The 9,276-nt window shown below is 31.6% G+C and overlaps 1 long non-coding RNA gene across 1 annotated transcript; it reads right to left on the bottom strand.

Moving 5' to 3' along the window:
* Window positions 1-646: 646 nt before the first annotated feature.
* On the bottom strand, window positions 647-5,959 carry LOC143049424 (uncharacterized). The gene is made up of 4 exons (XR_012970233.1): window positions 5,582-5,959; window positions 2,540-2,686; window positions 1,456-1,552; window positions 647-758 (listed from the first exon to the last, which is right to left on the bottom strand). It is a non-coding gene; the product is annotated as an uncharacterized LOC143049424 (long non-coding RNA).
* Window positions 5,960-9,276: the final 3,317 nt, after the last annotated feature.

Raw genomic sequence — 9,276 nt, 5'->3', positions numbered from 1 at the left:
GTATTTCAGCCACATTCAAACATCCTTGTACTTAATGTAGTAAGTCGAGTACACCCTATCAAGCTAAAACATGTTTGAAAAGTTTACAGGATGTGAATTTATTAAAATATATTTGTGTTATTTAGAAAAAATGCCATCTTCTAATGTATCGTAAATAACTTTGAAATCACTACTAGAATACAGTAAAATAAAGACTGATCATACAGTTTCAAAATATACAAGCGAGACTGACCGTACAGTGAGAAATTCAAACAAGTGTAACTTTCTTATTTCTGGCTTCAAAGATCTGGCTGAAACTTTTACCACCACTTAAAATATGCTTTATTTAGTAAATTAAGTCTGGATTTTACGTTAGTTTGTACAGTAAGAGTGCAAAAAGATTGTTTTTAGGTTCACCGACTGATTTTCCTTAGTGATGCACTTGCAAATCTCTTAATTAAGGCAAAGATACGAATAATGAATGTGCTAAATTTAATTATAAACCATTTGTGAATATCGATGTCAGCTGAATTAATCATTAAGCAATGTACAGATGAACATCTTACCGTTTAATATAGTATATCCGACAAATTTAAAATGTGATCCAAAAAGTTCTCGCTTCGAAAATCGCGACTTCCGGAAAGCGTACAGAATAGTATCTACACTGTGCTAATGCATTTAGTGAACTGTAACATGATGATAGTCTTGTTACGTGTAAATCGTCATACTGTGGAATTACATTTTGTTCACTAGAATTGTTTGGTCGTTGTTTTGTCATTCTGAAAAAGGAAAATAATCTTACTATAAAAAAGAATTGTATTCAAGTTTATAATGCAATAAAGAAGTGATGGTTGAAAATCATAAATTCATAGTGATCATAATGACAGAAAGACCTGACCAAAACAATACAGAGTGTAAATAAGTTAACGAGCAAAAGGAAGATTCGTTATCAAATCACCTCTTTCTTAAAAACTTAAAAAGAAGTACTATTGGACCCGAACGTAACTTTTTCTTTTATCAAGTTTTCAGGCTTAAGGCATGTGTTGGTTTTTTTTTATCATACGTGTAATTTCGTTTTATATCGTATTTACCCGGCCATATCAGATGATATAAGATATTTTAACATAGTATTTGAACAAATGTAACTATATTCAACAAAAAGCTTTCAAGAATTACAAATAAGTGTTGAGGAGAACCTAAGAGTACAAGTTGAAAATCTGTTCAACAATTAAGTTCATTGTTCACTGTTCACTGATTTGATTAAATACATTCTTAACAACAGTACATTTGATCATATATGGATAAGAATCTATTATTAAAGGAAGTAAGGGTAATGTGTTGTTTGTATTTGTGGATTTTTGAAAAAGTTTTGTGTATCAGTGTGATTGTATTGGGCGGTGTCATCAACAATTTCTTTTATGTTTTATGTTTATAAGTAACTATAGATTAAACATTTTATTAATTATATACAAGTACCTTCTGTACAGACATAATGTTGTAATGGCAAATAGCGCAGTCAAGCACCAACCAATTACAGCAGCAATAATTATTGGTATCTTTGCATTTCCATTTTCTACAAAATACAAATGAAATTGTAGTTGAACTAAATTTAATACATTTGTATCATATTTTCTTTCCATTATTTAGAAGTGATATGCGGTTAAAATAAAAACTAGAGGCTCCACCTGTTATTTTTGTTCATAATTGATTCATGAAATAATGCAATCATTATTCTTTTGATTTAGTTACAGAGATATAAACCAGTACTGCATCCCCCCCCCTATGATCTATATATTACCATGTCGGTCATGTTGGTAGGCAGTTGGGGTCGTCGGACACATTTTTAAACTAGTTACCACAATGATGGTACTGGTCAAGTTTGGTTAAATTTGTCCCTGTAGTACTAGTTCAAATGAGAATAATTATGTGTAAAGTAACGGACGACTACGATGGAAGACGGACACAACGTGATGAGAAAATCTCACTTGGTTCATTGGGCAATGTGAGCAAAAAAAAAACGATTATGGAAAACCCTAAACGGAAAGTCCCTACCAAAATGGCTAAACAAAAAGCTCAAACATATCTAACGATTGGACTACAAAATTGTAATATTTTTTACTTGACACAGGTACAATGTAGTCTACCATGTAGAAAAAGGTGGATCGAACATTGCTTTATAGCTAGCTAAACCTCTCATTTGCATGACAGTCGCATCAACCACCATTAGATTAACAATGATGTGTGAAATGATACAATTTAAGTAAATATTAGGAATTAAGTATTGGTGAATATCAAATAATTAGTGAATTCGTATATCATACTACAAAAATGTAACTGAAGAGTTTGAAATATCTTTTATAACTTCTTTGTTCATTACTTGATTCAGGTTAAATTAAATATTTACTTTGTTTGATGATAATTTTGCATGAAATTGATGAAACGTGTTATTTCCCAACTGCTTTTAAATTTTTTGAGAGAGAGAGGGAAACATGAGAAAAGAAAACTCCAAATTCCACTGTAAACCTTGAGAATGTATGTTTGTAAACAGATGAAGTCTTACCTGATACAGTATTGTCATGAATGGCAGGATCAGTCATTTGTTGTGTCGTTTGCATATTACTCGAATCTGTCTTATCCTCTGGCGTTGTTTGCATATTAGGAAGACTGCAATTGATTTGTATTCTAACATTGTCACCGAAAGTATGGGCTGAACAATCGTTTTCTATTTTAGTTTTATTTTCATTTGATGAAGACAAAACTATTTGTCATTTAATTTTGATATTTAGATGCTTAACAAAAATTAAAAATACTGATTGCTATCGTAGAAATACTGCCTTTGAGATCACCTATGATGATAGTTTATGTAATTATCTTTAAGTATCGATATCTGTGTTATTTCTATTGGAGCAGCATAATACAACCAGCAAATAAAAATACACTAGAAGAAGAAGCGTGCACCGTTGTACTTTCCAACATGCTTTGAACATCGTCTGACAGTTGTTTTCCTTTGATTCATGTTTTTGTTATACTTTTTGTATGTGATCCGCCAGTGCACATCCTTATTTACTTTAATTCATATGAAACAAACTGTTTAAAGGGTTCCTAGGGGGAATTAATATAGAAGCTAGCTTTATTCTTTAACCTCTCTTTGTGCTATAGAGATAATGTCCTCGTACTAATTAATTTAGTTTGGGGATTATGTTTAATGCATCTATTCCATCGACGTAAACAATGCAACATCAAAATATAAGTCTGTAACGAATCTGGACAAGATTTAAATATTGACAATAAGGGAAAATTGATACATAACTTTACTACAAAATATATGATTTCAGCTATCCAATTGTAACTGTCTTTTATAATGTTCATTCCAGCAGAGCCTGCATATGGAGTGTATATCTCTCTGTTGAACCGATATTCCATAACTGAGAATGTCTGTTTTGATTTTCTTGTTCTGGTTTCGAAGGTTACAATAAGGCATTTAAACCATGTGCGCAACTAATCCCTTTAAATAATTTACGGACGTCATCACAAGTTGAATGACAGTTATGAAGCTACAGTTGGCATTTTCATAAGCATTGTTTGCATATAAGAATGACTGCACCTTATTTGTACTCTTAGTTTATTGCCAGTTAAATGTTCTGAAACCATTTTCTATGTTTTAATTTTGTTTTAATTTGAAGACGACAGTACGATTTGTCATTTAAGTAAGCCATTTATATGCTGGACCAAATATTTAAATACATCCCAGACATGGTCGGTTACTATATGTCTATTTAACATTCATTAAACGAAAATGTTTGTATCATCAACTCATCACATTTTAATAAAAGGCTGGCAATGGGATGTTTGATGATTATAACACAACTTGAATAAGGGTTCTTATTTCCACCAATGTGCGTTCACTTTGACAGAAATAATTAGACTTATATAATGTCATACGGTTGAATGTAGTGAATTAGAGTGAATTAGTTTCTCTTGTCTTTTCGTGATGTATAGATGGCGTATTTATCGTGTGGTCAGTTTCCGACCGTAAAGGGGGTTTCGGTCATTCAGCACGACAGCCCCAAAGCGAGCGGTTCTCATTTATACACTTGGTAAATTTCAATCTACTCAATTAGTCCCTCCCCGCTTTAAAAATATTTATAAGATATATAGGATTGAATGGACTGGAGGGTAGTTTTTCTTTTTGGTATTCTATTGTGTGAAGTATGTAGTTGTGTATAATATAAAACGTCTGAATAATAGTCAACGATTTTTCCCACGAGGGCGCTGGATCGTTACAATTAACGATACATGTACACAATAAAATGAATTATATAAACGCCTAAAAAGTGTACACAACAACACCAATAACATAAAAAGGAACTATAAATGTAATTATTTATAAATATTTCGGATAACAGATATCCTTCATCGGTATATATTATTGTGATGTTGAATGAATCATTTATCAGTCTCAGTTGTGTATAATATATAGACTTATCACATATTGGTCATGAATATATTGGGTTTTGCATATGTAAAGTATATCAAAATTGCCCGCGGCAAAAACGATGTTATTGGTAATTGTGCACTGATTCTGAATGACGTGACGTCATTGCATCCTTAACGACACTTTTGTGATAAAAAGATGTTTACCTGTTATGTTTGATTAGATTGTTATAATTAGATATTTTTCCCTCTTTTTTGCAGAATTTAAATATGAGACAAATAGATTATAACATGTATTTTTCATATTGGCCCTGGTATCATCCCTCGACACATATCGGCCCTCGGTTAAAGCATCGAGGCCGATACGGGAGTTTCGGGATGATACCAGGGTCAATATGGAAAAGGACATGTTATAATCTATGTATATGTGTTTTTAAATGTTCATTTTTGACATATTTAATAAACATAGCAGCGGCGTTGTCGTGAAGCTTTGCACTTTAATTATGAGTTGTATTCTTTATACTTTCACAGTAAATGGTTTTTCAAAGGCATACATTATCATGAGGTGACGTATATGAGACTAGTATTATGTAGGAAGGTTTAATACAGGATGAACGTTGTTACAAGAGAACAAAACATTTACGAGCTTTACATTTTTTGGCTCATACAGGATCAGTCATAAGTCAATATCTATAACGAAGCCCATTTACTGTTCCTTGCCATTATGCGTTTGATTATTTCTGTTGTTTTTATTTGATAATTATTTTCTTTGTATTGTCTTTAATAATATAACTAATAACATATTGTATTTAAAATTTACAATTCCATCAAATCCGCTCTATGATCAGAGTTATGTAAGAACAATGACTTTTCTCATGGCTCATTATAGTTTTTTATGGGTTCGTGTAAAGTTTACTGTTTTTATAATATGTTTTAATAGGCTTTGTTTGTATAATTGATATTTTGATTAATCCGTTTATGTCCCCACATATCTTTTTGAATGACTCGTCATAAACTTTTACATTTTGACACATATAATAATTTTTTTTAAATACTTATCTTTATGTTGTGTCAATGTCGTCAATTACAATTCTTAGTTAACATTTACGTGTACTAATTAGATTATTTTTATTAAGGTATGTAATATCAACTTTTACAAAATACCTACGTCGATATATTTGTATGCAGTATCCTCTTGAGAAACTACCACCAATAATTCTAGATCTGAGATTAAGAACTCCATGCTGTGAAAGATAAACAGCTCGTGTTCTTATTTCTTTTGTGCATTCAATTGACGCGGTACTCCGTGGAAAGTTTTCTGAAATGGTGTAGTTCACATCAATGGCAAGTCCGCATGCATCTTTTTCTGGAGCGGCACTTGTTAATGAATCATACTTTCTCATGTAAATAGTATAAATCTGATTTTGATTTTTTAAACTAACTTCACATGTACATCCATCTTGTTGGGTCAGGACACGTAATGCAACACTGTCTACTGTTGAGCCTCCGTTGCTCGGTAATTCATTAGCATATTCTGAAGTACACATATCCGCTTTGAAAATAAGAGAAATACATGTAAAGAAATTATAAATCTATATATGAACAGTTACATTAATTTCCTACATTGCTTTCACATCTGCTTGCATTTAAAAGTTGATAACAAATTAAATTACCCTTAACAGAAAAATGTCCAATACATATAACAATTAACCGTACAGCAAATATATATATATAAAAAAATTGATATTTTGTAAAAACTAATTTGATCACTTACCGATGGTTGTATAGTGGGCAATATCTGGACATGGTTCTGGTACTGATGATAGCTGAGCTGTTTGAAATTCTGCAATTGATTTGAAATGCTTAAACTTGAAACTATTTTATCTAAAAATTTAGTAAATGTGAAGCGAGAACTGCTTATTATTCTAAAGCACCTTAGGTCAATCCCAATTTTTTTTTTGTGCAGTTAATTCATTATGATTTGATTTTTCAATTTTTTATATAATGTTTTGATAATGTCGGTTGTCTAGTCGACTTTTTTTCTTTTATTCATGTCGTCTTTGATTGCACTTATGTTTATTTTTTCGAGTGTTACATTTGTAAAAAAAAAGTAGTAAAAAATACAGAAGGTCATTCACAACCTTCTTCGAATTTCACTCTAGTAAATAGTATCCAAAATATAAAAACTAAAATCATGTAAATGTAAATTTATAGCAGAAACTTACGTTTTATTATATGAACTAGTAGAATTCAAACGCCGATTCGATGCATATTATCTAACCGACTTATTCTTTTATAATCATTATGATGAGGGGGTATTTTGGTTGTTTCATTGTTGAGGTTTACCCCCATCTTCATTAATTCAAATGTAAACAAAATATCAGAGTCTAAACAATCTTTTTATTGCTAAACTTATTTGTATATTCTTTTTTGCATGGGGGTCCCCAACCCAGGATAACGAGGGAGGGGTTTTCAATCATATGTTTCCATTCAAAGGCACAGATCGTCCAAAAACAAAACCAGACCCCTTCTCTACCTTGGATCAACAACTCATATTTATGATTACATTTAAAAATTATATAGACAACAAAACATTGCTTGCGTATCAAAAATATTTCTAGGTATTCATCGTGTTGTCTTATACTTGACAATGAAGCTACTGGAACAAGATACATAATATATGTGTCAATATAATTAGATTCCGTATTTTGATTTTCAATCACTAAGAAATGCATTCAACATTGAAGGTTCCTGCTTTATATACGTACTGAACCCTTTTCCAATCAAACTTCTCAGTATCCTAATAAAACATAACATGAAATTTATATTTACCTGCTGTGTACACAAATATTAAAATTCTTAAAATCCGAAACGAAATGTTCTCCATTAATTTGTTTATGCCAAATCATGTCAATTATTTGTATATATTTTAATATACGGAAGTTTTTATTGTCGTAACAAACAAAGCGTATAGGTGTACTCCTACAAACAATTTGTTAGTCGATCATTGAGATATAATTGACCTGTTATGTATGTATGAACATACAGTATTTCCTTATTTAAATGGGTTAAAATTGAAAAGATGTTAATCATTTTTTCCACGTCTTATACGCTGTCTAAAATTTATTTAAGGTAAGTCTTCAACTTTATCCTTAAGCAACGATGCAGATGAAAACTCCATTTACTAAATACAAGTGACATACCAGGCCGTGATTGTAAAATATGGTAACACATTAAACGCAACAAATAGGAGATTTGGTAACTGTTTGTCAAAATAAATGAAAATATAATCCCATACACTGAGGTTTTCCACAAAGTTGCGTAAAACATGCTAGATATATAGCTATCAATTGATAGTTTTGCCGAGTTTTAAGTCGACGAAACTAATAAACAGCATATTACATCTGTTAACAAAGTTAGCAAAGTATATTCGCGCTTATTATTGAACAAATATTTCTTGTTAACTTTGAATCATTTATCTTTCGGCTATCAAATGGCGATCAATGAAGCATCGCACTTCACTTTTTTTTCATTACGAGAGATAAACAGATATATCTAAAATATGTAATGTATTAGTTATGCTAATCTTGAATACTTGCAGAATAGAAACCCCAATTGCTTTTTGTTCGTAGGGACAAGAATGGGCACACAAGAGAATGTAAAAACAACAATCGAAACACAAAATACATGAAATAAAAACCGACGAAAAGACAACCACTACAGGAACATATTGAGCAAAACGAAGTTCACAGAACAATAGGAGTGAAATTTAGTCCCCTATTAATATATACCGTGATACTCTCGTTGGTGCACATAGTTGTTTTAGTGGCTAAGCATCTGTTATAAAACTAATTATGTCATCATCTAAATCTATATCACTTTTTATGTAATTTAATTTTCTAACCTTTATGTTAAGACTGATTGAAGAATTGACGTTAGCACAACGTTTTTTAAGGATAAGATTTAGAAAATACTCAGCAGATGGTAAGAAAACAAAACCGAACAATATAAAACACTTTAAGTAAAGTAAATGCAATAGGGATGGAGCTCACATTACTAGTAAGTAGTGCATGTTTCATTAGAGATTAGTTTAAACGTAACCTTATACGTTTATGTCTTAATATGTTGTATATTCGTAGGACTCTTAAGTGAAATGGTACTCTAAATTGCGATGGTCACGCTAAAATGCGATGGTCTACGCTAATGTGTGATGGTCTACGCTACTTAAAGTGCGATGGTGTAAAACGCTAAAGTGTGATGTTTGTTTGTTTTTTTTAAGTTCGATCAGATGGCACGCGAAAGTGCGATGGTATGATACGCTAAAGTGCGTTGGTTTAACACGCTAAAGTACGATGGTGTAATGGGCATGGGGTTCAGGTAATAGTTTAAGCTGTGTTCATATTAATTTAGTTTTTCTTTCTATGTATTGTTTATAAATTCTCTCTTAAACTAGCAATTTCTCGGTCCTACATATAGCTTACTATGCTCCGAGTTGAAGGTGACAGCATCATTAGGTGCACACATAAACGACATTTGGTCTTCGGTGGATATTCGTGTCGATGACAATTACACTACATCTTCTTATTTGTTTTTTGTTGTTCATTGTTGTGTAAATAAATCAGTCCCTTATTTGTCTCGTTTGAATTGTTTTATACTGGACGCTTTGACATCCTTTGGTCGTTATAGAATATTATCTGCAGGATTAGTCTTACGGTAACCTATAGTTAATTATACTAAGCCTTTGACAGAGACTTATCTCATTGGCGATCATATTATACAATTTATTAATACTACACCTCTGGGCGTTAGTTACTGTCTTATTTACGAGTATCTATCTCTTTCACAGACTTGGCGAACCATATT

This window comes from Mytilus galloprovincialis, chromosome 10, assembly GCF_965363235.1.
Source record: "Mytilus galloprovincialis chromosome 10, xbMytGall1.hap1.1, whole genome shotgun sequence".
In the NCBI taxonomy this organism is placed as follows: domain Eukaryota; kingdom Metazoa; phylum Mollusca; class Bivalvia; order Mytilida; family Mytilidae; genus Mytilus; species Mytilus galloprovincialis.
This window is presented reverse-complemented; position numbering and strand designations above follow the sequence as displayed.